Source organism: Rhea pennata, chromosome 6 (genome assembly GCF_028389875.1).
Source record: "Rhea pennata isolate bPtePen1 chromosome 6, bPtePen1.pri, whole genome shotgun sequence".
NCBI lineage: Eukaryota > Metazoa > Chordata > Aves > Rheiformes > Rheidae > Rhea > Rhea pennata.
Genome location: NC_084668.1, coordinates 25,091,827 through 25,119,096, shown reverse-complemented (window position 1 = coordinate 25,119,096; position 27,270 = coordinate 25,091,827). Strand labels below are relative to the sequence as shown.

General features: G+C 37.9%; 1 long non-coding RNA gene across 1 annotated transcript in view; it reads left to right on the top strand.

The window, feature by feature from the left end:
* LOC134141799 (uncharacterized) overlaps positions 1 to 27,270 on the top strand; it is a 148,593-nt gene that overhangs the window by 118,316 nt on the left and 3,007 nt on the right. The window contains exon 2 of the long non-coding RNA XR_009958727.1: positions 20,293 to 20,377. This is a non-coding gene — a long non-coding RNA (uncharacterized LOC134141799). The remainder of the gene's footprint in view (positions 1 to 20,292; positions 20,378 to 27,270) is intronic.

The window sequence follows — 27,270 nt, the reverse complement described above, 5'->3', positions numbered from 1 at the left end:
ACATTTACAGGATGGAACAGTGCCTGGATAAGCTGAATTCACCGACCTCACTGGCACAGGAGCAAATGTCTGTAGCTCGTATGCTAATAAAGTGCTGCTACCAAGCTTCTTGCTAGGAAGTATTATAGAGACAGGCTGAATAAAGCAAGCTTCCATTTCTAACCTCGATCCTCATGGCACAAAAATTACTGCTGTAAATATTAATAGGAATGATCATGTGGTAGATTTATTTTACAATGAAGGAGAAAGAAAGCAGCTCCTAGAGACTCTTTTTCCAATGCAGAATTATATTACCCCCTTTCCCCAAAGTAGCACTGTAGCCTAAGTGAGCTCGTCTTGTGCTCCATCAGACTTCCAGAAGTCTGTAGCTTCACCAAATAAGACTTTACCTTTAAGAGTGCAGTGACAGTGTGCAAGCCTTTTCACCAGGGTGTCACTGATGGATCTGAGCAGCTTTTCAAGTATGCATGCTGCAAACTCTTTATATTTTTACATTCTAATAACAGTGAACAGCATAAATTATCCGTAATTCTTGATTCTGCGAGGAAGCAGCCATCTGGTCTAATACCACTGTGACAGTGATATAGGACTGAACACTCTGTGCTTGGTCTGCTGCACAGAAAAGGACAATAGGACATATTTTAAAATGTCAGGATACATCAGAACCATATTCAGGAAAGTTTGCATTTATGAAAATTGATAGTATTGGAGATATATCATGATGCAGATCTAATCATGGCTCCTGGTATGGTGAATTAAATTAAGAGCTGATTTGAATTTTTCTAATTAAAGATGTGTTATTCCTTCTCCTCTCATGTTTTCTGTTTTGGTAAAACAAGCTTATTAAACAATTTTCAGGAAAGCTTTGTGATTCAAAGGGTTAAAGCTTTAGCAAAATCGCTGGTGTTAGTAGTAGTTTGAGGTACATGTGTCAACGTTTAATGGTCTTGGTGCAATATTCAATGGGTATTTGTTCGTATTCCAAAATCATCGCCGATGTTCACATAATCATTGTTGTTTGAACAATAATAGGCATCTCCAGGTACTGCAGGGTAGGACAATGCATAGGCAGAGCAGCTTAGTAAAGACTGTACGAGGTGTTCTGTGTATTCTTTCTGTCACTAAAGAGATATGTCATCTGCTTGCTTTCAATGCCTAAACTACAGGCTCACTAAAAATAAAGGAATGGCGAAGAGAGAAATAAAGTTGACTTACATAGGAGTAAGGAACTTTACACTTTGGAGGTAAGCAAATGTTAGTGAGATCAAAACCTATCAACTTGTGGTTTGCCCAAACTAATTAATTACAGCTTTGCTTAGTAATTTGTTTATATAACTTCTTGTTTAGAGTTTTTTAATAAGACCAAATATTTTTCAAGAGTTTGAGACATTTGAAACTAAGAGTACCACTTATAGGCATCGCATATAATGTATTTTCATTGTTAGCCTTAACAGCTTTAAGAAATTTACTGTATTATTTAAAATATAAACATGAAATAATTCTTTTCTCAGCATGAATAGCAGTTAACCTATAGAGGTCAAAGAGTTAAATACTGTAGTGGGATTTTTAAAGGGACTTCTTAATTTTATGACCAATAACATCACTTGTATTTTATGTTCTAGGAGGGGCTATCAAATTCATACTCCAGGGTGTTAGCTGATCTCTGGGATAAGAAACAGTCCTACCATCCCTTTTTGCCATGTAGGACATTGCATAATTAGCCAGCTGTTTTCTTTGAAGCACCTAACATAGGCCACTGGCAAAGACACAGTAGTGGGCTTGAAGGATAATTGATCCAATCTGGCTTGGTAACTCTATGTTCACATGTCTATTCTTAAAATATGTACTCTTTGGATCAAAGATGAAGCATTTTTGAGTTTTTCATCTTACTTTCTGCTGATAAGAGTGCCAGAGGTATGCATTGAATGAGTCCTTTCAGAAAGTGGTCCTTGTGGAGTTTGTGTCTACATATTTGCTAGTCAGTGTTAGTGCTGAGACTACCTTAAAGGATGCATACTGCAGAGAAATACTGCTTACATGGCATTATTGTTATGCCAGTTTTGCTGACTCATGTTGTCAAATGTTTAGTCATGTTTGTGTTGCTGGGGATTCAGTCACTCTTGCCGGTTCTCCTTCCCACTACCTTAACATCCCATAAAATACAAGCATAATATTACTCACAAAGGGTGAAGCAAGAGAAACGAAAGCAAAGAACAGAACAGTGAGCTTAGCCCAACTCCTGCCCTTCCAAGGGCAATCTCCTGTGATGCTTCTGCTTCACAGCATCAGATATGGTCACATATATATACTGTAAGCAAACACATTTTCACAGGTGAGTAAGGATAAGTATGTAAAGCAAGATCTGGCATTGTTTTGCACACCAAAAGTTTGGGTGAAGATGCAGGCTCCAGCTAGAATCTTGTATTTTGTGTGGAGGAAGAGGGAAGCCTGTGCGTGCCAGGAGTGGAAATGGCCAGCCTGTGCATGAGTAGTCAGAGATTTTCCAGAGTCAAATGGAAAATGATTTATCTTTGCGTAAACCTTTAAATCAGAGCTTGAGGGAAGAAATAAGGAATGTTAGCTTACAATCATCATAAGGTTTCTGCAGATATTTCATTTTCCCTGCTAACTCACAGATAGAGTACATTAAAGGCAAATTTTCTAAAAATTATTTCCTTGTGGAGTTTCATCTATTACATCTTCCACCTGGCTATAATCTTTTAAATGCAAGCAGATACTAAGAAAGCTTGTGAGTTCAGTTCATTTGTTCTTGTATGCCTTAAATGTTTTCAAGAAACACACTTATCTTCACTGTTTTGTTTCTTCACTGTTTTGGAACCAAGTAAAATCTGTTAAAATCTGCTGGGATCTGTGAAATCCTGAGCCCAAGTCACTTCCCATTTCTAGCAGAAAAAGCAGAAGCAATGCTAGTTCCCCAGATCCCTACCTAGCTGTTGCACTATTTTCAGTAGTAAACAAATGATACCATGGAAGCTCAGACTAGACAGGAGTCAAATAAGCATTGGTGCTCATCTCTCCTCCATGTATGTTTATTGGTACCTCCCTCCATCAGTGTCCTGTGCCTATATGTTGAAGTCAAGTTTTGGGAAGTCTCTTAGTCTCTTAGCTTCTTTTCTCCTCTCACACTTTACACAAGTACCCACTGTAACTGGTCAGTGAAGTTAAAGTGCATAATTACATGTTGTGGCTGAGCTTTTCCAGGTAATTGCTGCTACAGAAAGGGGGAAGCTGTAGTTCTGTCCCTTTCTGGTGCTAGTTTCTGAGCATACTGTGAGCTCTTTCTAATTATTGAACTAATAGAAAACTATCTTGACCAGAAAAAATTGGATAATTTTTGTTTAGTTCGTGAATTGAATTAGGTTAAAGAACAAAGGAGGAGGGTGGAACTGGGAGACGTGAGTGGGGTGCACTATAGTCTCTTTTGCTGACAGTAGGCTTCGTTATTTCAGATGTAGTGTTTACCATGACCTTAGATGCTTGGAACTTGAAAAAAGTAGTTACAGTTAAATGGCTTTACTTTAGGATTTGGGGCTTTGACCTCATCAGATTTCTTAAGACAAGGAAGGTTATGTCTGGTCTCTCATTTCCCTTTCCTCTTTTCCCTTCAAAAGCCAAAGCTACTTTGCTAATTGGTACTTGCACCTTGTGCTGAGCTTCCAAGCAGTCAGAGAGGCAAGGAAAGCGCAAGAGTGTCACTTGTGGATGAGATATCAGCCGAGGGTCTTGACTCTTTAAACAGATTAAACTATGTCTGGCCCAAGACCTTAGAACATCTGTTAATCAGACTCAGGAAATGCTAATGAGATGAGAGTCTGCAACAGAGGTACGGCTAACAGGTTGCTGTGCAGCCAAGAGTGTCATTTGTCATCTTCACTGAACTCTTCTACATCTGGATGAAAGTTGTGTGTGTTAGCACAAGTTCATGGATAGTACTGAGAAGAGACTTTCTAAAACTGGCAGTCTTTATTGTGTCTGGACAGTGCTATATAGTTTGTATGTCCTGTATCATTATTAGACTTTCTAGAAGTTCTGTTTTAGAAATTCAAAGCATAATCTGCACTTTGTTGTTAAAATAGTTCAGTTGAGTAGATGTATAACCTATACATGATAGAGGGGATTTGAACTTTTCTCTTGAAAGCCATCACTGAAGTAGTTAGACTATTCATTATCATGTGTTATGCCTGTCTTAAAAATATGAACAAGAAGAAGAAAGAATGAAAGAGAGAGAGAGAGAGGAAGGAGGAATGAATGAGTGAACAAGTGAAGAAAGGAAGGAAGAGAGAGGGGGAGAAAGGAGAAGGAAGGAAGCAAACAAGCAAGCAAGCAAAAAGAAAGGAAGGAGGGAAGGGAGGAAAGAGAAAAGAAAAGAAGGAAGGAGGGAAGGGAGGAAGGACGAAAGGAAGCTTCTGTTATGCTTTGTGAAAAGGTTTTCAGCAAAGGAGATAACTCATTAGAATACAAGAGGAAGCATGTGGAAGATAATTACAGAAATACAGACAAATGCCACAACATTAAGTAAGAAGACTGTGAAATGCAGTAGGCATCTACACACATCAGGACAACTAAAAAGAAGAGTAGGTGACCCTTTACTGCTATAGTAACTCATTTCACTTCAAAGGGTTGAAAATGGTATTTTTTCAGAATTAGCAATACATGTGATACATTTTTCCATGTTCCCCTGGTGGCCTGCTAGCAAGCATTTTCCAGTCAATCAATCAGTCACTCAAGTAGTCAAAATCTTTAACCACATAAAAGTCTATCGAGAACAAGTTTTATTTACAATGGTGACCTGGCCAAGAAAGCTCACAAACAGCAATATGTAACATCACTTACAGACATACAATCACTATTGTATATTACTAGAAAGCTCCCAAACATATCACCAGGCATAAATCAATTATATAAAATACCACAAACATCAAATAAACCAATAAAAGAGAGAAGGTCATAACACCGCCAGGCATGTCATGAATAACCACCGCAAACATCAGCCAGTGATTCATCCAGAGTAAGAATAAAAAAACCTAAAGATATACAAGCGATTCCTGCTAGATCTTTTTGTGTTCTGTTAAAAATGTGTTACTGTCTTTTGATGTTGTCTATTTGACAACGTTACTTTTATTTATATTTCACTAAGGACATCAATTATTTTTAAGGTTTATGTTAATTAAATTGAGGTTTGCATTATTTGTATAAATATGCATTTTGGCATGTATGTTTTGCTTTACAATTCATTGCATATGCTCGCTTGTAATCAGCAGTACTTTGTGTTTAATAGTACAGTGCATTGTATTATTAGAGTTTGGTCTGTTAAAGGAAATTGGACATGGAACACTACAGATGACATTTTTTGGATCTCCTGCCCAGTTATGAATATATGTAATTCAAAACCTGCTAAGATGTGTAAAACACTCTGAAATAATATTACAGACATTCTTGAAAGTTTCAGATATTCGTCATCTCTTAGGCTCTGCATCACTGTTTATATATATCTTACGCTTATTATTTGCTGTATTAGCAATAAAGAATGCATCTAAAACCATAATTAAAATCGCTGTTTAGAGAACTGAGAGCTTATACATAGAACGACATATCTATAATGATTAAATAGGACAATAGCACTCATCCATTTGTAAATGTAGAATCATGATTTGCTTAGTGTGCCTGTGGCCATTGGTAGGTCCATGTTAAATCCCTACCAGTCCAGAAGGATCCTATTCCTCTGAACTCTCAACTAGAATGTGCATTTATATTTTTGCAAGGGTCACCAGAGTATAACAATTCCTTCCAATTTCTGTTTTGTTTGATAGTGTTTGACACATACTTTTCACAGAAATAAATGGCTGCATACCAAACAGATGTCTCACACAAGATGTCTCATCTACATGAGTGAAATTTTATGAAATAGATAATATAGAATATGCTAAGTTCCACTTTTTGTTTAGCAATCCTGTTTATTCAGCGTGCAGATACTGTGAATAAGCAGTATTTTCAATCTGTCAGTCAAGCTTGACAGGAAATTAGATAACATGTCTCATCAGACCCTGTTCTTAAAAGGAAGAACAGTGGACAGATCGTAGTTTACAAGGTGGTGATGATATTGCCACCATTTACATTCGAACAGCGTTCACTTGCTGAGACATGAGCAGGACAAACCTGTCTGCTAACTTGGTGCCAAATGTGTCTTGTTGAAAATTAGATTGGTTTTTTGAACTCTTCTATGGCTGAACTGAATGCTTTTGAATGAAGAAGTGGGTAAAATGCTTGGTTTATTTATATACATCCTATTCCAGATATGCAGCTTATTCTGAAATTCAGAATAAATAGATCATCCAGACTCTTAATCTAGATACTCTGCATTTAAACTGATAGTATTGGCTGAAAATCAGACTGCCATCATTCCAGATTAGTCATTTTTCCTTCATTGATAACATATGCACTTAGAAGCAAGTTCCACACGTTTAAAAAGATTCCAACCCCTCTACGCATGAATTTTCAGATATAAACCCAGCTAGTATATGCAAACACTAAGCAATTTGTTTTGCAGCATGTCACATAATTCTCTTTTTTTTACACCCAATATCTATGATTAAGAAATGTAATACATACTAAGAAAGTCTTAGATAATTTACACGATGCATTAAAGTGTTTTGCATGAGAATATAGTATGATGCAGACAGCAGAAGAATTATGTCTTTCATTAAAAGGTTTGCAACTCAGTGTGCTATGATATAACTATAGCAGTTTTTCTGTCTCAGTGAAGGTTTTTTATTTTAAACACTGCCTTGAAAACCAAGGGATGCATATGCAATAGCACTGCTTTAGCTATGTGTTTTAACTTAATATACCACCTCTTAGTAATTACACACTGTCAGTTTACCTGCTGTCCCAGGGTTATGGGTGAACAGCAGTGCTGTCACTGTTCTTCATCTCTCTGAATTTTGATGTAAGCAGTAAAATAAGATGGCATTTTTTCATTATTTGAAGTTTTTTTAAAAAATCCTAGTTCAAAGCCTGTTTGAAGCAGTTCATCAAGAATGATATACATTAAGGTCAGGATTAAAAGAAAACCAATTACAAGGAAGAAATACGATTTTTACCACAGATCCTTTATGTGCAAATTAGGATTTGTATTTGCTGCCTAATTTAAAAAGCACCAAGGACTACTTACAGGGATGTAGAATGGCCTTTGGAGAAGTTCAGAATTTGTGCCTCTGGAGGAATTTAAGCAGGAAAGAGGAATAGTGTGCTTGGCAAGAAGGCTTGTGTTTAGACAAAACTTAATCATTGCTCAGCGTGCTGTACAATGTTTGTGAAAAAAAAAAAAATTGGTGGAGCCCTGTTTGAACTAGCTACTTGGCAGCTTCTGTGACTTGGAATAATCTCCAAGGGGATATAGGTATTAGCTGCTCGTATCTTCACTGTATTGCTGAAAAAATAAAAGTGAGCTCTAAGCTGATGCAGTATTTTGATGCTATCTACGAATGGTTTACAGGGCTTAGTCCAAAGGGCTGAGCTTTCTCCTTTCCTAGGAGTCAAGGTCTGTTTCCAGGGCACTGCAGACCAAGCCTAGTGCCTTGCAGGTGTCTTCGCTCGCCCCATTCACTGCAGTTCAGGTCAGCCTGCTGCGGGGGTTTCTGCCTGCTTTGTCACTGTCGTAATTGTCTTCTCATCGCTTGCCAGTTCTTTTTATTTTCGTAGGTTCTTCACATTTTTACACTAAATATTTGCTTGGAATATGTAACTATGAAGCAGCACACTCTTTCCACTTCAAAACTCTTCTGCTGTATTTTCAGGGAAAAAAAATGGAATGTCTCTCTCTATAACAACCAGACATTGTGGCTGGCATTTTAGAGAGCCCTGTTTTCAGCATGATAGGTAGTTGTTTCACCCCCCCTCACCAGTTCAATCCATTCCTACATTAGATCTAAGCATCTACAGTGTTGGGCAGAAAGGGGTATTTTGTTCCCTGCTCAGTGCACTATAACTATTGTTTAGCTTGTGGTGCTTTAAACATGAAACATAGATGTATTTGAACTTTTAATGAAGATAAGAATGATAATACTCTCTGAGAATGATGACTATAAGCTAAAAAGCAGGAAATTGAGTTGCACGTCTGAAAATCACAATATAATAGCTAACATTAGCTGGTATAACACCTAACACCGTTTTAGCTAATTAGTGAAAAATAACGTAACATCTTGCCCTCGAATACAACTCTTCTGTTTTGCTGTTTCTGACTAAAATAGCACACCGACTTAATAAATCCAAGAAGTCTGAAGGACTTTTCCACAAGATATTTTCTAAGCATGTGGGCTTTGGTGAAATTTCTCAAGCTGAATTTAAAAACAAACTGAAGAAGCAGTAAATCTTTTGTTGTTTAGCCAGAGCTTACTTGTAGCTTGGTGAGGAAGAATAATGTCCTACTGCGGGTGCAAAGAATCTGCATATCCTCCCAAGACCTTGTTTATGAAGGCAAGAAAACTCAGTGTGGTTTGTCCAGCTTAAAGGAGCTGTTGTATTTCTCCTGCGCCCTGCTCCCTACAGACCTGAGCAAGTTGAGTCACAGCCCAGTGGGCTTGGGCAGCAGAGCGTTCCCAGAGTGCAGGGGAAAACCGCAAGGGACAAAGAGCGGTAACTACCCTCGCGCAATACCGTGTGCTCAGCTTAATGAGCACAATATGCAAATTCCTGACTACTGTAATGGCTTTTCGGAGTGTGGACATCTGGACACTTTTTAATCTACCAGAGGGCTGAATTCACCAATGGTATCATGCCCCAAGACACCAGTGGTGTACTGCTATTTTTGTCTCCTTTTTCCTACTAACTGAGCCGAATGCCAGACCCCCTCCCCATAGTCCGGACCCCCCCCTGGTCCTCACTTGCTGTCTAGTTAATGATTTGCTGCATGAGTTGCAAAGTTTCTCCGAAATGCTCCAGGCATCTGAAATAGTGAGAGTGACACTGACTCACCTTTTGTAAATGCTATGAATTGGGCTGTGAATGAAAACTGTTATTATGGCAATTGGTGTCAGTGTTTCCTTGGGGGCAGGGGAACTCAGAATGGCTTGTTGCTACTGTTCAAGGAATGCCCCCATGGATGTTCATTTATTTCATATTCATTTGGTTCAGATAAGCAGTAAATCTTTGATCCAGTCTCTCCTCGTTTGGCTCGGATGTTTGCAGCATGTGAGCCATAGCTGATATACATCCTCCAAGTGTGCTCTGGATAAGGGCTATGGCAGAGCAGGACTATCTCTGAAAAGGCCATTCAAAAATTAAGAATTAAAATTGAGGTCACTCATGAAAACGATCCTTGGGTCTTCCTGGGTTTGTCTCTGCTGCACAGTGTCTCAGTGATGCTGTGTACAGTACTTTGCAGCAGAGTTGCCTGTGATCAGTGACTCCATGTTCCCCTTTTTCTGAAGACCTGACTTGATCCCTTGTGCTCCGATTTTCACCACTCTTTATTGCTCCCTGCAAAAGTCACTGGCAGCTGAATTTTGGATGTATGAAGTCATACATACTACTGGTCACTTTGCCTTTCCCGTGCAAAAATTAACTATCTACAATGCACACACAAATTTATTGGAAACTTCTAATTTTAATATCGAACTGTCTTAAGGCAACACCTGTCAAGTAGAGGTGGACATGTCTGTTCACCTCAAAGAGATACTGGGAAGATGAGTGCTTCACAGAAATTAAATGCTATACTGATAAAGACCACAGGCATCTGGGAGAATGAGTAGTTCTGTCATCAGAATATGCTTTGACTAGGGCATGAGAAATAATTCCCTGGACCATACCTTTGCAATAAGGGAAAAACTGAAGATCCAAGAGCTTCTCATTTAGTGGGAATCATTCATCCTGTAAACCAAATGTAACTACATCATGGAACTTGAGAAAAATGTGGAATTCGAGAAAAATACAATGGAGTCATGTAACTAAAGACTTTGGTTAAGTGCATACATGCAGAATTAATTTTGAACAGCCGTTATTCTAGTGTTTCCTTTAGAGTGCTTGGCTTTGTAACCTTTTCAGTGTTCTTATAAAATAGGTATTGGTATATAAATACTGATATATATTTATTTTGGCCTTCAGAATGTGGCCAGATTTTCTATAACTAAGACAAATTAACTCTTATTTTTTAGGATATCAGAAAAATGCCAGTATTCACTTTACTTATATTTTTAGCACTAGCCTTCAATATCTTCATTGATATATGCATCTATAATTAATCATTGGCAATAATTAAAAAGGATTTAGGGAATATCACTTCTCTTGTGGTGTAAAATTATATGAATCATTCAACTGAGAGGAAAATATGCTTCAAGATATATAATCTGTTGATTTTTGCAGGCCAAATTTATGTGTCAGTATTTGTCATCTGAGGGAAAGAGTATGAGGTCAAATAAAAACAGTTGCCAGAAAAGATATCTAAATGAGCATGAAAGAGATCTTTGCACATTTTCTCAGTATCAGAGAGCGCTACATGTGTGATTGGAATTTTTTTTTTATCATTTTCCTTTATTTATATTGACACACACACCTTCTGGTAGCCTGTTTTCTGTACTCTGACATGACAAAAATTCAACAGTGAGGTGTGCTACTGCAGATGGGAACAACCCAAAGGGTCAGGGTTACTAGCGTGCATCCTGAGAGCCCAAACATGGCATTTCTCGCTCTCTTTAGAACATCTACCTTTTCCATATATGAAGGCCAACAAATATCTTTAAGAGATGCTGTTTAATCACAGTTTTCCATAAGGCAGTGTGTTTGCACATTCTCTATGTCTGTCTTATAACAGGGTATAGATATACCCTGAAGCTCCTGCCTTGTCATCTATATTAAAAACTATATGATGAAGTGCCACTTAAATTACGCTAGGAAAAGGTTAAGATCTTCTGTGTGTACCATCAATGACATAATGCTGTTCACATCCTCAGGAAAACATTCCGTAGAACCTAAAATACGAAATGTTAGAGATTTCACTTCTTATCTGAGTTAACAGAAAATATATGTAATATACTGTACACAGAGATCACTGAAGATAGTGGCCTGTTACTGCTGCAGCAACACATGCCCAGTGTTTTTCTGCTTGAAGCTGACATGAAATGTCAGGCTTCCTGCTGGTGCACTACAACAGGAACCAGTTGCAGGAATGGCACAAGTAATATAGGTATCCTAGCTTAGGGCAGCACTGCCAAAAGTGTTACCTTTTATTAACTCATATTAGTGCCTAAGTTCTCCTAAAAGCAGTTTCAGTTATCAGTATCAACTTCAATCAGGGTTGAAGGTCAAGTCAAGTCAAACAACTTGTCTAAGAATTCCAAGTTAATACATTAGTTAAACAGAATGTGTCCAGTGATAGTGTCTTGCTTAAAAATAAACTAATACAAAGCGATTCAAGTTTTTAGTGCTGAACGTTCTTATTCAGCTGGCGCAGAGATGTCACTGTCACCTTGCAGTGAGTAGGTGCTCACTAATAGACCACTCTGTACCTCACCTTAATTTTTATCAAGCTTCTGCAGTAAGAACTGCAAAATAGGTCTTTAGTTAGACTTTGTGTCTACAATTTATATATTAATTTCAGCTGTAAAGTATAGAAACATGCAAATTTTACGGTATCATAAAAGCCATTAGATACACTGAGTTCCATAGCTTGCAGTTATCTTAGTGTGTATATGTATAGAAAAACTATTTTTAAGTGTCAGAGAAAGTTATATAGTACTTCAAAAATTGAGTATTACGTCTTCAAAGAGCAGTTAGTGAGAGCACTAGAGGACACAAAAAGCTTTATTCTTCCATTACATGAACAGCTTTTGAAAATTATTTGCAGTTCCTCCTGATGGTATGATAGAAGAAAGAAAAGAGTCTTTCTGATGGTTAGTTACATCTCCTAAGACCCCAAGTTCTGTACGTTGAGGTCTTGAAGGTTCTCTCTCTTAATTTACTTGGCCAGTTTGTAAAAAGGAACAGAAAAGATTGATAAAGCAGTAGTTCTGTCCCTAACCTTTCTATCTTGTATGTACATGAATATTTAGGCCCAGAAAGGCTCTCCTAAGAGCTGCCTTACAACCTGAATGATCTCTTACAACTGTTAGAATTTGGCCCCTATTTACAGGTAAGCTGTTTTCACAGTCTCTGTACAGACTCCTTACCCAATGAACAGGCTCTAGGCACTCTCCCTTATAAATGAATGATCCTTTAGAAATTTCTGAAGGTTTAACATTTCTGACAGATGCATTTAATTTTGAAAAGAGCAAGGTTTGCCCATGGCTGATTTACTCCATCCTTATTTTTAAGATTTAAATTCATAAAAAACAGAATAGAGAAACAGTCTATTTTCTATAAATATTTTTTCCAACGATATTACAAGGTGCTGAATTAGCTGCATGATTACACGTAAACATGACCCTCCTGAAAGGGGCTGCTGGGCTTAGAATCAGTTCTTACTAGTGAAATTATAGAAGCTTGAATGGCCAACAGTATCTAGAAGTAATTGCAACTTTATCAGGCTGTTCTCAAGTAAGTGCTGTCACTGCCTGAATCTGGTGATAAATTGCATTGATCGTGTAGGTTGCAGAACCCCTATCAGTATCAAAGGAAGGACATTATATTTTGACAGTGGTGTCTCCATTGTCAACTTCTGGAAGTGTTGTACCGCAGTACATTGAATGCCTCATATTTTAACTGTTTATAAATTAAACAGGAAGAAAAAATATGACTACTAATTTAAAATACTTGGGAGATTTTTTAGAATGCTTAGTTTTAAGGAAAACTTCAAATTAACTCTGGATATTGCAGTAGCATTGGCACAAATTGGTTAACGTGCGTACTAAAGGCAACCTAACACTTTCTTTTCGGAACACCACTGGTGAGGGAGGGTGGCATGCTCTAACGTGGTCAGTTAATAGGAATTACAGAGCAATTTCCACATGCTCTGTGGAAACTCTTGCTTCGAAAATCACAGAAGTTTTTCATATTATAGCAAGACTCTGAGCCTGTATTCTCTTCTTAACTGTGAGTGTTTGAGGATTGCTGTAAGGCTTGGAGGTTGAACCTGCAGTCCTGGTAGTTAATTTCAGTGCTGTAGCAGCAGGCTGCTGCTCTGGGTGGTGCCATACATAGGTTTTAAACAGAAGGTAAAATTCACAGTAAAGATAAAGCAGCCCTGTGGACTAGGCAGGTAAAGTCCTTAAGCCATAAGAAAATCTGCTGGCTTGGAGCAGCTTGCCAACATTTCCATTTTTTGAGTTATTCTTAGGAAGAAAATTAATGATGAAGTCAGATATTTTTAATTTAGAAACTTGTGCTTTTTTAATATGAGAATATAATTTATAAGAACATGGTGGAATAGGAGTTTTAGTTTGAAAGGAGCATGAAATGAGGTATTGCCGTTAGTCTAAAAATACTTCTTTCTTCTTCCATCCTCAGTATTGATACATACAGGATAGACTGTTACATACCCAAATCTGTGACTAGAAATTGCGTCCTTATAGGGAAAAATCTGTTACTCAATTCCCTGTGCTTCTTGTGCCTAATAAACCGTAAAAGTTACATGTATTTTGATGCAGCTTCCCTACCACCCTCTTCTTTTTAATTAATTCTGTACTGAGTCGTAAGCAATGTGTGTCTGGGTGCCCAGCCCCATCCTAGCTACCTTCAGTGCTAGGAATTCAAAGTAAAATGTCTCATAGGTTATGTCTGCTAACAAATTTCCACTAACTGACGTCAAACTGGTTAATTTCCATATAATAAGTGTGGACTGATTCAAGGGCTTGACCCCAGCGCCCGGGCCGGTCCTTACAGCCGCCACTTCTGGGCTGCCCTTCTGGAGCGCGGCGGAGTATTTAAAGTCTTGCCAGATTTCAAGGATGCTGGGAGTTGGAACAATGTTTTTAATCTTGGCTGCTAATTATGTGGCAAAGGTATAAACTGGGCTTTGCAAATCATTATTTCCATTAGAAAGGTGTTGGAAGCAATTCCACCGAGGGCTTCCCTCCTATTTGTGCAGCTGCGATTCCCATGGGAGGAGGCCATTGCAGTCCTGGCCGAAACGTGGGCTTCTGTTCTGTTTCCACAGCACTTGGAAGAAAAACAAAACAGGGCTAATGAAAAACACACACGGGAAATGCTTTATTATTTCATCATCCTCACCTACTGAGATCTGGCACCACTCTGCGTTTAGGAAGAACGTCTCCCGCCCTCGCCCTCTCGCCGCGTGGTTACGTGAGGCTGACACTCTGTCATTTCCTGTCGGATCATTTCGGAGGAATTTGCTCTTGTTTCCTCCCGGCCTCCTGCCCTCCTCCCGGGCTCGCGTGCTCAGCTGGCACGCGGGGCGAGCGAGGCGAGGGCACGGCGCTGCGCGCCAGGCGGGCTAAGCAGGCTGCGCCGGCAGGGTCCTCTTGGGAGGCTGTGCCTGGGGGAATTCTCGTTTTTTTCACAAAAAGCGGACAGAAATCATAGGCTTTAATTGGCCCGCAAGTATGTAAGTAACTTTTACTATCAGACGCATTTTCTCATCATTTCTTGTATTCGCGTTCAGGTGGAAATAGATTCTGAACTTACGTATCGCAGAATTCATACTACACCACGGCCAGCTGATCTGCAAATCTAGCGTTCAAATGATCTGTTAGGATTAGCCAAACACGTCTGCTCCGGTGAACGTAGCTACAGCACTGCGTATATACACACGGTTACTACCAGTATTTTTCTGCTTTGGCATATCTGTAACAGACTAGATGGATTAGCTAAAATATCAATGTCTTATAAATGGTGTAAAACGATTTTAGCGCCCAACAATGGTGTGAAACTAAACCATGCAGAAACAGGACATTTATACTTGAATGATGTGTGAGCTTTCCAGTGGGTAAAGTGGTCACAGTTCATTGTTTAAAAAAAAAAGTCTTAAGACACTAATAATCTCCACACCAAGATTTATGGCATTGGAGAAAAAGAACTAAGTAAAGTATCTGAGTGAGAAGTCATTTCGTCCTTCCCTGGCAGCATGGGATTTATTTAAATGCTGTTAGGAGAAGGCTAATTAAAATAATTTTGCCAGAAGTCTGGGAGATCGGTAAGTCCCATACCTGCTCAGTGGTCTTCTTCTGGAATGACAAGTTCTTTCCTACCGTAAACGAGAAATTTCTTGCTGAGACAAAAAATCAGAACTTAGAGAGATACTACTCTCTCACAGTTATAATAATGACCATTATTTTGGGTAGCAGCTATAAAATAAAGGATAACTGATGTTTTATGATGACATTTAAATTTTATTTAATATTATTGCTGTTTTTTTAATTTAAAGCTAATGGGCTATCCTCAAAGGCACGGAAAGGGTGAATAGTTTCCATCCTACTTGTGATAGATTTTTCTCATCCAGAATACTGTGAGAGTTTTAGAGCAAAATCATACAAATCACTATTTGTATAAGATGCTTTACTATCATTTGCTGCAGTTACCATTTAATCTGGAGTTAACATGTCCCCTACTAAGCAAATACAATATCAGACAAACAATTGCAGCTTTTCTTTTTATGAGTCATATCCTTTTTGCTTTTTCAGTTCCATTTTACACTTAATAGAAAGAAATATTTGATGCAAACACGAAAATAGCTGGATTTATCTCCATCTGCTGAGTATCCACAGCATAGAGCATTTTAAATGTTATATTAATGGAACTTCTGAAATTTTCCAACTTTTAAGTTTATGAAATGAGAGTTTAAAAAAATCTTCAACTGCCAAAATAAAATTAAATCCTAATATTAGGAAGTTTGCCATATGTCTGGAGTTCTGCTGTTAATTTCTTGAGGTTGCACTGTCAGAGAGGCACAGGTAAATGGATCTACCCAAGAAATAAAGTATATTTTAATTTTCCTGAGTAAAAGTGGCAGATTTTTTTAGCACATTTTCTACATTTTGTCCAGTTTAAATGCTTTTGTTAAGTTAGGTTTTCTATCATGTGCAAGTGTTGGTTTGTTTTCAGGACTATCACTATGTACTTTTTGTTTTCCTGAGTTTCTTTATAATCCTGACTGTCTATGTCCTTCATAGTGATGACTGATCAAAAACAGCAAGTAATCTCAGTGGAGAAGTTTCAAACCGAAAAGAGCATTTAGTGTTGTTTAGCTCCAAAAAAAAAAAAAAAAAAAAAAAAAAGGGAGAATTCCTGAGGGATGCAAAAGTAACTTGCTGTACCTAGATAAAATAGTATAGGAAATTTATTACTGTTGTGGACATTTGCTCTGAACACGATTTTGCACACAAACAAGCACCAGTGATAAAGAATTGCTTTAATTTTATTCATTACTTAAATGTATTTGGGAATTCTTTTTTACTCTGGTGAGTTCACTACGAAGAGTTCCCTGTATGTACTCTTTACGTGGTATGTTGTAGGTATCTTTATGTGATACCTTGTCTGGGCTAGGTTACCCAGAGGTGGTTGGGCAGGGAGTAATACTAGCCTTGACATGTAAAGAGGTCTATCATGGCCTGTATGATCTTAAATTCTCCTCTTGAAATACAGTGTTTCTATCTGGAAAAATCTGGGAGAAGGAAGAAGACTGATTATTCACACTGGGACCTGGTTAAAGTGATTTAAGTACAGAAAATCAGAGTGATCCAATCCATTGTTTTACCCTAACGCAGGAGTATCTATGCCATTTTCAGTAGATACTTCAGTAGATTCAGCAGATCTAATCTGTTCTTAAAGGCTTCCTGGGATGGAAACTACTAATCTGTGGATTCTGTAAAAGCCATTTAGTATCTCTAAAATAGAACAGTCATTTAAATATCAGCTTGGAAGAAAAAAAAGATAGAGTTTTCCAGATAGAGGAAGATCACTTGAGAATTTGCTGAAGTTGCCAGAAAAGGACCTTTAAGACAGCCACCAGCGATTAGGTCCTCAGAAACTATACAAAACTGGGCCAAAAGGAAGGTGGGATGGAAACTTAGTATAGAAAATTGAGAACAGAGTTGTTTCTAATAAGAATATTAAGAAAAAAGTCTGAGACAATAAGCCTAGAAAAAGACATCTGGCCTAGAACTGTGATGACTGTTTTTCCTGAAAGCCTTTGAAGAGCATAGATAAGACAAAAGAGGACCCACTGTGACTTCCTATAGTAACATCTCATATGGTAGCTTTTTCTGTCCTCGGAACTGTAACTAAAATGATTTTGGCAGGAAAGAAGTACATACTTATCACGACAGGATTTAGGGCAGGCTTTATAACTTATTAACCAGAAGCAACAGAATGCCTGAGACAGCATGTACAGAAGCAGAAACATTGGAAGATTGCTCTGCTGGGAATACTTTTTGTGATATAGGATTTTCCAAGGAAACGTTATTAGACAGAGAAATGAATTTCATATCTATTTTGATGCCAAGATGTAGATAAAGTCTGGGATTATAGTACTATACTAAAGTACTTTACTATGATTCTAAAAATCTGCATGTATGGGGCACACAGTGACTGTATTAGCAATTGTTTACCTCAAGATGACCTAAAAGGCCACAAAATTTCTCTTCTGACCTCCTGTAGAGAAAGAAAATTAGAGGGACTGCTAGGTGATAGTAAACGATAAGAACAGAGAAGCTCTTTAAAATGCATGTTTAGACAAAGGTCCAAAACGAAGTGAAAATACAGAGTCAGGCAGGAATGTCCAAGTCATGTCATATGCAGCTGGATTGAAAATATAAAACCTGTTCTCTGCTGCATAAATAATCCCAAACCTGTTAAGGTTCTTGGAGAACGTTATGATGACTTTAATAGGGCACCCTGAATGCAGTCATCATGTTCAGCTCTGCCTCACGGATGTGCTGAGATCCTCCTGTCAGTGTAGCGGTGGCCAGCTGGAGGAGAGATGGTGTGCTCCCTTTGTGAAGGGTGTCAGTGGGAATGAGAGCTGGATGGAGGTGGAGATACCTGTTGGGATGGTCAGGAACAATAGACTCACGTGGGTGAGGTCCCCCCACACTTTCAGAACAATTTTGTCTGAAGAACCTAGTTCACGCTTTAGTACTCAGAAGGAAGATACTGTAGAACACATTTCTACGAACGTCAAGGAGATATAGGTAAAGTAATAAAGAATTTGGGGCAAAAAGCCCCTAATTATGAGACCAATTAGTCTACTGAAAGAAGTGCCACCTATATTGCTATAAAAGCAGTTGCAATGTTCCATCTAGAGAATTCAAATACATCTAAAACTTTTTATCTGTCTCTCATGGAGAGATGAATGATAGGAAATATGATGACTTAATGGTGACATTAATTAATATATGGCACTATCCCAAGTAGAAGTTCTGGCTGGGTGCAAGGCAGCATTTTTATCTGCAAAATCTGCAAAGTCCAGTGCATGTCTGGGAGTCACTGCAAAACACTCAGCAAATATCAGCAGCTGGACAAAGACTGCTGGAAGGAAGTTAATGGTTTCTGATGGAATAATTAAAGTCTGGAAGAAGTTTTCAGGAAGAGATTCTATACATGGTTGGAAATGGTCCATCAAAGCAATGAGAAATGTTGTAGTAATTTCAAAAGATAGAAAAACTAGCCAAAACTGGAATGTTTTTCTGATGGGAAATTTTAAGCAAAAAAACAGACACTCCTATATGTGAGATATAACCATAGGCAACTTTAGATGAGTTGTAAATGACACCTTCAACTTTCTAATTGTAAGTAGAAACGAGAGGTCCTTTAAGCCTGTCGGGATTTGGTGCAGGACTGTGAGAAGGCGCAAGGGTATTCATGCCACACTGGTCAGAGGACACCTTACAGTTAGGAGAGAGGTTTTCTGTAGCAAGGCTGCCCAGTGAAGATGAAGTTATCAAAAGTTGGGGGCAGCTCAGACTCTGAGCCAGGAGAGATGCAGCTGCCTAATTAATTCTTTTCAGATAGGTATTCAAAACATTTGACTAAGCTGAATATCAGAATTTGAATTATTTATTTTTATTTGTAGGTGCTGACAGTGTGCTGAGTACCACAAAAGAGTTCCTTTTCTGAGAGGCTTCCAAAATAAATATCATCTAATTTTTTGCTGGAGTTTGGCTTAGTGCCTGTTGGTAGCCTAACTGTGATACAATTCTAGCACATAATGACATACCGTGTTTGCTGGCTTCTGAGAAAAATGACTGATAATGCTTACAAAGAATTTCAGCTCTATTATATGCATGGACTGCAGGGCCATGTGTTGTTCAGGAAACAGGTATGCGTTCAGTGTTGAGGTGGTTGTGCTAATGACATGAATTCTTCTGGTAATATTCACATGTGAAAAACTCACCAGGAAATAATTAGGGAACACAAGATAAAATCTTGATCCCCTTGGAGTTAAGAGGAATTTTCCTTTTGAGTTAGACGTTTACAGTATCTCCATTTTGCTAGATAAAGAGTGGTCAGCTTTATCATAACTGTTATGTAATGGGAAACAGCACCTTATTTCTGGATCTCTTTTCTGGAGTTTGAACTGATTTTTCTAATTAAAAAATTGAAATCATAGTTTTATAGAGCAAAAGATATGAAAAGGTCCTTGTTGTCTTGACTCATGAATTGGTAGTTTAGATTTATTTTCACAATAATCAAGAGAATTGTATCATTGTAGGTATCAGGGAATTAGAATCAAAGTTTGAATATTTACAGAAATTCAGTTATGCACCTATCTTTTTGCAAAGTAGTAAACTGCCATTACCGTACATAGTTAAATTTTCAGCATATACATAAACAGGTATGTTTCATCAATGCTTTTAGAGAGGGAGAAGTGGCAGATATTTTTAAAGTATTTTGCTTCATTGGATTTGAATAAAGTCTTGTTTTTGTGAAATCTGGCTTGAATTCAAGTTAAAACATTGTTTGCTTTCTTTTTTGTCTTCCTGCCCTTAACTGTTCCTTTGCAGTGTGAAATTACTACAGCCTATGGTTGATGTCTTCATCACAGTGGAATGCTTTTAAACTTAATGAAGAGTTGCAGTAAATCAGTATACTTCATTCTGCTTTCTGTCATCAACACATGCATACTTTTTTATGTATTAATCCCCTCAGAGATTATTAGAAGTCAGTAAGACACATTAAAAATAATTAACTTATTCAAATAACTTTGAAAAGGATTGTACCTAGTATCATAGCTGGTAGCTATCTTGTCTCCAATGAAATGACATTTTCACATTATCGAGTTTCAAATTCCTTGGAAGAAAATAAATCATTATATAGCTTATGGCATTTAGTCACAGCCTTGCTTTGGGATGCTAATGTTAAGCACGTGCATTTTGTTTTATGCAGAATTGGGACCTTAAATCGATGATTTTTTCAAGCGAAGACTTCATGTAATCCTGTGTTTGGTCAGCACCTGCTTCAGAGCGCTCAGGTAATGCAGGATTCTATAATAATCATAAAAATGTAATTTCAATTTTTTGTCTATTTCTTAGTTCTAGACATGATAAAATACTTCTAAGATAGGGTTTTTCCTATCCAAACTTTATTGAAAAAAATTTTTACAGAGCTGGACAAGTGATTCTGCAATTATTGCTAACTTATAAATTTGTAATTTTAATCTTCTTGAAAAGATTTTGGTCACTTTATATATGGGCGAACACTCAATCCTTTATTACTGAAGTTATTGATTATCTTTTTTTTCTACCAATACAGTTATATCCTAATGTTAATACACTGTGCCTGAAACATGACTTCTTAAAACACATCTCTAGAAATGAATAAAGTGGGTTGTTTTGTTACTCCTCGGGTTTTGCCTCTTAAAGACAACAGCCAAACTAAATAAGGGGTAAAGTATTCATAAAAGGAATACAAGAAGCCAAGCAATGACGATGTGTTCATTATGCCTGAGAAATTTATGCAATATATTTGCTTATGTAGTTGTTTCTAACTAAGGTTATTAAGCTTATTAAGGAAGTTACTATGGAAACAGTGAAAAAGAGTTTCGCAGATTCCTTGATTGCCTTTCTCAATTAGGCTTCAACATATTCTTTGTTGAAAAACAAGCTATGCAATTTCGACAAATGAACAAGTCTGTGTCCAACAGGTATTTTAGAGGATAAATAACTTGTTGACAACTTATGGTGTGTTAGAAGTCTGTGTAATGGTCTGTGTTCCAGCAGGATGCAACATATTTTATGATTCTTTTGGTCTGGAAACAAGTTTAAATGCCACCTTTACTGGTGAATTTAGTATTCAGTTTTTATGGCTTTGAGCTCTGAGTAGTGAACCTGTTGATAGAGGCACCTAGTTGATAGGCAGGTTAAGACAGAAAATATCTTAAGGAACCTTGAATTAAAAGCAATTTTTAAAAGCTGTTCAGAAAATTGTATTTTATATAGGTTATAAACGTGTCCCTTCGGATGACAGTGGAGGGATGGCCACAGGACATTTTCTACCTCTGAAATGAGGTGACCCTCTGAGCAGATGCTGCAGGAGTGCAGCTCATATCCAGACACTGCTATGCTTTCCTCACTGGAGGCAGATGCATCTGAGAGCAGACACATTAAGGCGTGAGACAGTAAGTTTGTCCTCTGGCTCTCAGAGTAAGGTGGTGACCCTAGAATTTAAGTTAAAATGAAAGCCTTCGCTTATGCATATACAGGAGCGGGTGCTGAATCCAAAGCAGACTGGATCTGTGCTACAGTAGTTTTGAAACTTCTTGACAGGTTAATGCTACTTTAATAATGATTGTGAGGAATGACATCTGCCCTTCGTAGTAGACTGGAGCTGAGAGCACTTTTGATATCAAAAATACTCAGGGAAAACTTTCCCCTAACAGTCTGAGCTTTGGAATGCCTCCTTACTAATCTTCCTTTTGCAGATGTATAGTCTAATACATAGGCTAAAAGGTTTCCAATCGTCTCTGCTATTAATATATGACATCTGTACTTTATGCTTTGCCTCAGGCTTAACCAGTTTTCTCTAAAATACATCCAAGGCAGATAGCCAACTTCTAAGTTCATTTTGGGGTGAGAAGGTTTACACTTTGTATATGCTAACTTAGAGAGACACTAGTTACCTAGAAGTTTTATAACTGGGGCTTGACTTTCTTTTTGTGGACAGAGAACCAGACCAGATCAATTCTATTGGTTCATTGCCCAGTTTTCACATTGGAATACTTAAGTTGCATGTTTATATACGAGAGCTTTGCATAAATTCATTATCAGTTTACATTGAAACATAGGAGTTTGCCACTAGCTTCTTCTTCTTCTTCTTTTTTTTTTCTTTTTTTTTTCCCAGAGATAGCTGTGTATCTGACTGCTGACTATACTGAACAATTGCATTATTGTAAGGCTTAAATTGCTCCTAAAGGCCTATTTTAGTCTGATAAAAATTATAAATGAATAAATTAGTCTGTGTTTCAGTATTCAGCATTTTACTACTGCTGATAATTTAGGAGTTGATTTCCTTTGCCTATTTTATTAATGTATTTATAGTACACAAGGAATATGCAGAGGTTTAATTACTTTTTATTTCCAATGCTTTGAGAAATTAAAATTCTGCACTGGACCAAATTCTATTCTCAGAACAGGATATAACTTGAGACTTATCCTTGGCAGCGACTGCAGGAAAAAGTCTACTTTGTTGGTCTTTTTTTCTTATTTTGCTTTAATTTTTTTTAAGAAGCTGAATTGAAAAATTTTAACTGTTAAGTAATCCTTCAGGGTGTCTAACAGGATCTATGTTGAGGAACACAGATAAGCAAGAATATCTTGAAAATTTATTAGGTATGGTTACTCTTTTAGACAGATGAAAAAAAAGACAGAACTAAAAAAGAAAAAGTCAATTTGTCAAAACCAGCCTTGTTTGAACTATATGCAACACAAACTGCAGAAACTTCTTGTGTTGGAGAGGAGAATAAGGGCTGAACAGGAAAGGTTAGCTCTTATCACAGGCATCATTTAAACCCATCTTTTATAGTGCCATAGGTACACACTTTATACACTTTACAGGGTTATAAAAAGTCAAGGTACTTACCCTGGTGGGTTTACAGCTCACAACCGTGTGTTTAAGTGCTTTGATGGATCAGGCCCTTAATAAGAACAAACTCACAGTGAGGTGAACTAAGAAAATAGTATCCAGGGAGAACTGATGGGAGGTCATTAAATGGGAAGCAGCGACATTGTGTATATACCCCGAATGAGAGGGGTATATACCCGGAGGCTCGCCCCTGGGGACAGTCCTCCTGCTGAGCCATGGCGTATTCTAGCATGTGTCTCCAGACACGTGTTTTTTCTTTCAAGGATCCTTTTGCTTTTGAACAGTGCCAGGCCTCTTGGAAGAAGCATGCATCAAAATGTAAAGGAAAAAGAACTTTGTTCTGTGAACAGAGAAATAGCCAGCTCAAGCAGAAGCTTAAACGCTACTGCAATAGGAAAACTAGACTTAGCTGAACAAAAAAAGGGCCCCTAAACTGACATATTTAGTGCTTTTGCAGATATCAGAGGACAGTATAGCTTCTCTTTATGAAGCAAACTGTAAAATTTAAAATACTGTTTTCGTGCAGTTTGCAAAAGGAATAAAGCTGGTGATTTTTACCTGTGCTTCTGCACATAGTGACACACTTTTCAGCAATGCCTTCAAATTCATTTTTCAGCCAAGAAAAATAAAAGAACAAATAAAAGAATTAGAAAGAAAGTTAATAATGGCTGAAGAAGACAGCCCTCTTGTGTACCATCAGTGCCGTACCATGACCAGCGATCTGGCTAACCCTTCCCCACGCTGGGGGCAAATAATGTTCCAAACAGCAAATGGGCTTTTCAAGGATGTGCTCTTAAACCACACTTGTGTGCCTCTCATCTCATCCTTCTTAAACCAAAACATTTATATCAAATGGATCTGTTTCTTGCTGAAATTCACTCTTTAGCAATGAACAGTAAAGACACTAACATTTGGCGGAAATTATTTTGTGACTGTTTTCTCCAACTGGCAGTTAATCTCCCTGAGATTTCTCAGATAACATCTTAAGAAGAATAGGAATGTCATTTTTTATAATACAGGTATATAATACAATGGGACTGATCTGTGATAGAGATTTCCACATGCTGCCTAGTACCAAAAACATAGAAGTGAGGGATAAAAGTGACTACTAGCCTTGCTGTATAGCTCAAGTCCCTTTGCAGAGTTTCCTTCAGGCATCCAAAACCTACATTTGACCAGTTCTTTATGCTGTCACCCACATGAGAGCTGAGGATCCAAATCTGTTGGAACAGCTTCTTCAAATAAATTATGGAAAAGAAAGAAGATAGCACTGTATGTCATACTGCCAGAACAAGAAGTGCTGTGAAGGGCACAGAAAGTGATTGACACGTATGTATTGGATCTCATCACAGATCTGAGTCTGCCTACAAAGCCATTAACCAATTCACTAGTTCAAACCCTAGCTACTCAAGGAAAGCCTTAGTATAAAGCAAACTAATACCCAAATCCTGTGGCTGTTAATTACAGATGGGTAACTACCTCTTCGTAGCAGCAGAGATCTAGTATCTAGATTTTTTTAAGTTTTGATTTAAAGTAAAGATTTTAATTTAAAGATTGAGGAAGCACATGATAATAAAATGGCCAGCTAGCCAACCTTCCTCTTCCTCCTGAGAGTTCTTGCTTTTGCAGGTACCTGATTTTCTGTGAAATAAGGAAATTGTATTTGTCCCAACTATCCACAATTTTGAAAGTATATTATCTAACACCAATGCAATTCAGAGACCGTAATGGTCCCAGCACAAGCAATAAAGATCATTGTTTCATGACTAGCGTTTTCGGATCTCCAAAGCGTAGAGATTCAAACCTCTTACCAAGAGGCTGGCCAGTTACATGGAAACCAAGAGCAGAGGTGACCTATCTGCTAGGCAACACAGTGTATTGCTGCACCTCCTAGAGTGTGTCAGAGTGAGTTGTGCCCAGAAGACCAGGAAACAACTTGTTCCTTGTTCTATCCCTATCCATAGTCTTGCAACATGTGTGGACTGGTCTTTCACCAGGGCAGGTCTAAACACCCAAATCATTGCTTTTGAGAATTTAAGATGTGTTAGCAACATCAGCCGTTGTTTCGGTAAGATTCTGCCTATTAAATTAGGATGTATCTCATAAAGTTGATGATGAAATATCCTTTGCTAGCCATAGCCAGAGAGAAATGGTGTAAATCCAGCTTTTCTGCATAGTTGTGCAAGTTGTGCTTGGACACAAACTGCAGTGGCTCTCAGGCCAGTTTAGTAATATTGTTCACTCTGAACAGTGCCACACGCAAGATGAACACAGCTTTCAACCTGGGGCAACCGTGTAGGAGTTTCAAACAGGAGGGTAAGTAACACAAGCAATGAAAGAGGTAGTAACTACCAGGAAAACACCATTATCAGAACAACACACAATAAAATAAAGTCTCCCTAGATGCTTCAGCGTAATCTGTAGACCCAAATTCAGCACTGGTAAGTCAGAGCTCTGTAGGAAAGTGCATTCATTGTGTGTATTTGATTATCACAGACATGTAACTCTCAGTTTTCAGATCAGCTGAATGACAGCTTGATGTTAATTGCTGGTTAATTTGTTTACTGTAATCCCAATAGATAGTCCACATTTTCCTAAAGTTTAACCCCCTGTATGATATAGGCTAAATAGCCACAAAGCCGCCTCCTAGAGAGCATTATCTCTTACAGGAGCCTTTGCAAGAGATATTCATGAAAAGCCTTTGGCTCTGTAGTTCCCACTCTTTGACAGCCCCTTAGCACTTGCATGCTTTCTCAGTTGCATCTCCGCCTCAGAGCAGTTAACATTGTTCTAGCCAGTTTTCAGATAGCTGGTTCGAAGATTTGACAGTCTGCCCACTCCTTGCAGCAGTGCCTGAAAAGCCTAATACTTTCAGCACACTCATCAAAGGACACAGAAGAGCTTTCAGGTGATTCTTCCTGCAAAAAAAGCTGCAGAATTTCACAGAAATGGGCAATTTAGCTAAATTAAAATAAGAAATCTTTTATGAATGATATCCAGTAGAGGAAATTCTCATGGTGAATGGAAAGCAGAAAGAAAGCAGATTTAATATCTCTTTGCCAGCAGAGCACTGTAACTTCAAACCTTAATTAAACTAAATGCATGACTGAATTAAATATATTGTTCTGAATGATCCTCCAGGTCAATGAAATTATTAACTGATTGATCTGGAAAGTAGGACAGGTAATGAATCAACTCAAATTTACTCAGTTTCCACCCCTGCCCTCAGTGTAATTTATTCTATACAAACTGAGTAAGCAGATAACACTGGATAAGTCATTGAGCTGGTAGTCTTCAAAATTGCTCCTTCTACATATGCTAACAGAGCCTAGGAGTCTATCAGATTGATACCAGTGCATTTTTAATTATATTTTGGGGATATTGATGTGGAGGGGAATAACTGCAAGAAAATGAGTAGAACCTAGAAGTTTTTGTTCAGGTCATCTAGCCCATTAGCTGAAAAGAAGGGGATGGTAACAGTGTAAATATTCTGGATTTCAGAATATACCACATACCACGGATTAATAGTCAGTACAATCAATCACTATTCAAAGCTTCAGAAGCTTTTCCAGAGGATCAAATATTGTATGACCATAGTTTTAACTGAATCAAGCCAAAAGGAAACCCAAACAAACCCTGAAACTAAACACCTTGAAAAAAATAAGAGACCCAAAGGAAAACTAAATCTATATTTGCAATATTTCCACTGCTTTTGTGCTAGCCACAATTACATTTCTGTAATCAAATAAAAGGTGAGAGAAAACATATACCAATGCCTGATGCCATAAATAATGCACAAGTGGCTGTCTGAAACTGAAAAACAGTTAACAAACAGGCCAGTTTTGTGAAATGTAGTCCAGCAATGCTGCCAAAGACAACGGTGGCCCAGGTTATCTGTGTTGTAAGGACTGACCAAGTAAACTAAAGTCACCTGAGGACACTTTAAATTGTGCTCTTGAAGGTCTTAAAAATGTTCAGATGCTTTTGACCATAAATCAGCATCTTTTGATCACTTACTCCTCTACTTGCTTGGTCTGTGAGCCTGTCGAATTTCAAAGGCTGAGCAGGAATTGCAAGATGAAAAGTAAGTCACAGACCAGAAATGATGGCTTTGGAGGGTTTTGTTTTTCTTTGTGAATTGACACAAAATGACAACTAATTAGGGAGAATTGTAGAATGCCACTAGCGGTGCCATTTCTCTAGATTGAGGTTTAAGACCACCAGGGTCACTAATAAGCTCAGATTTATTTTCAAAATGACAAAGTGATTTAAGAACCTTGTGTT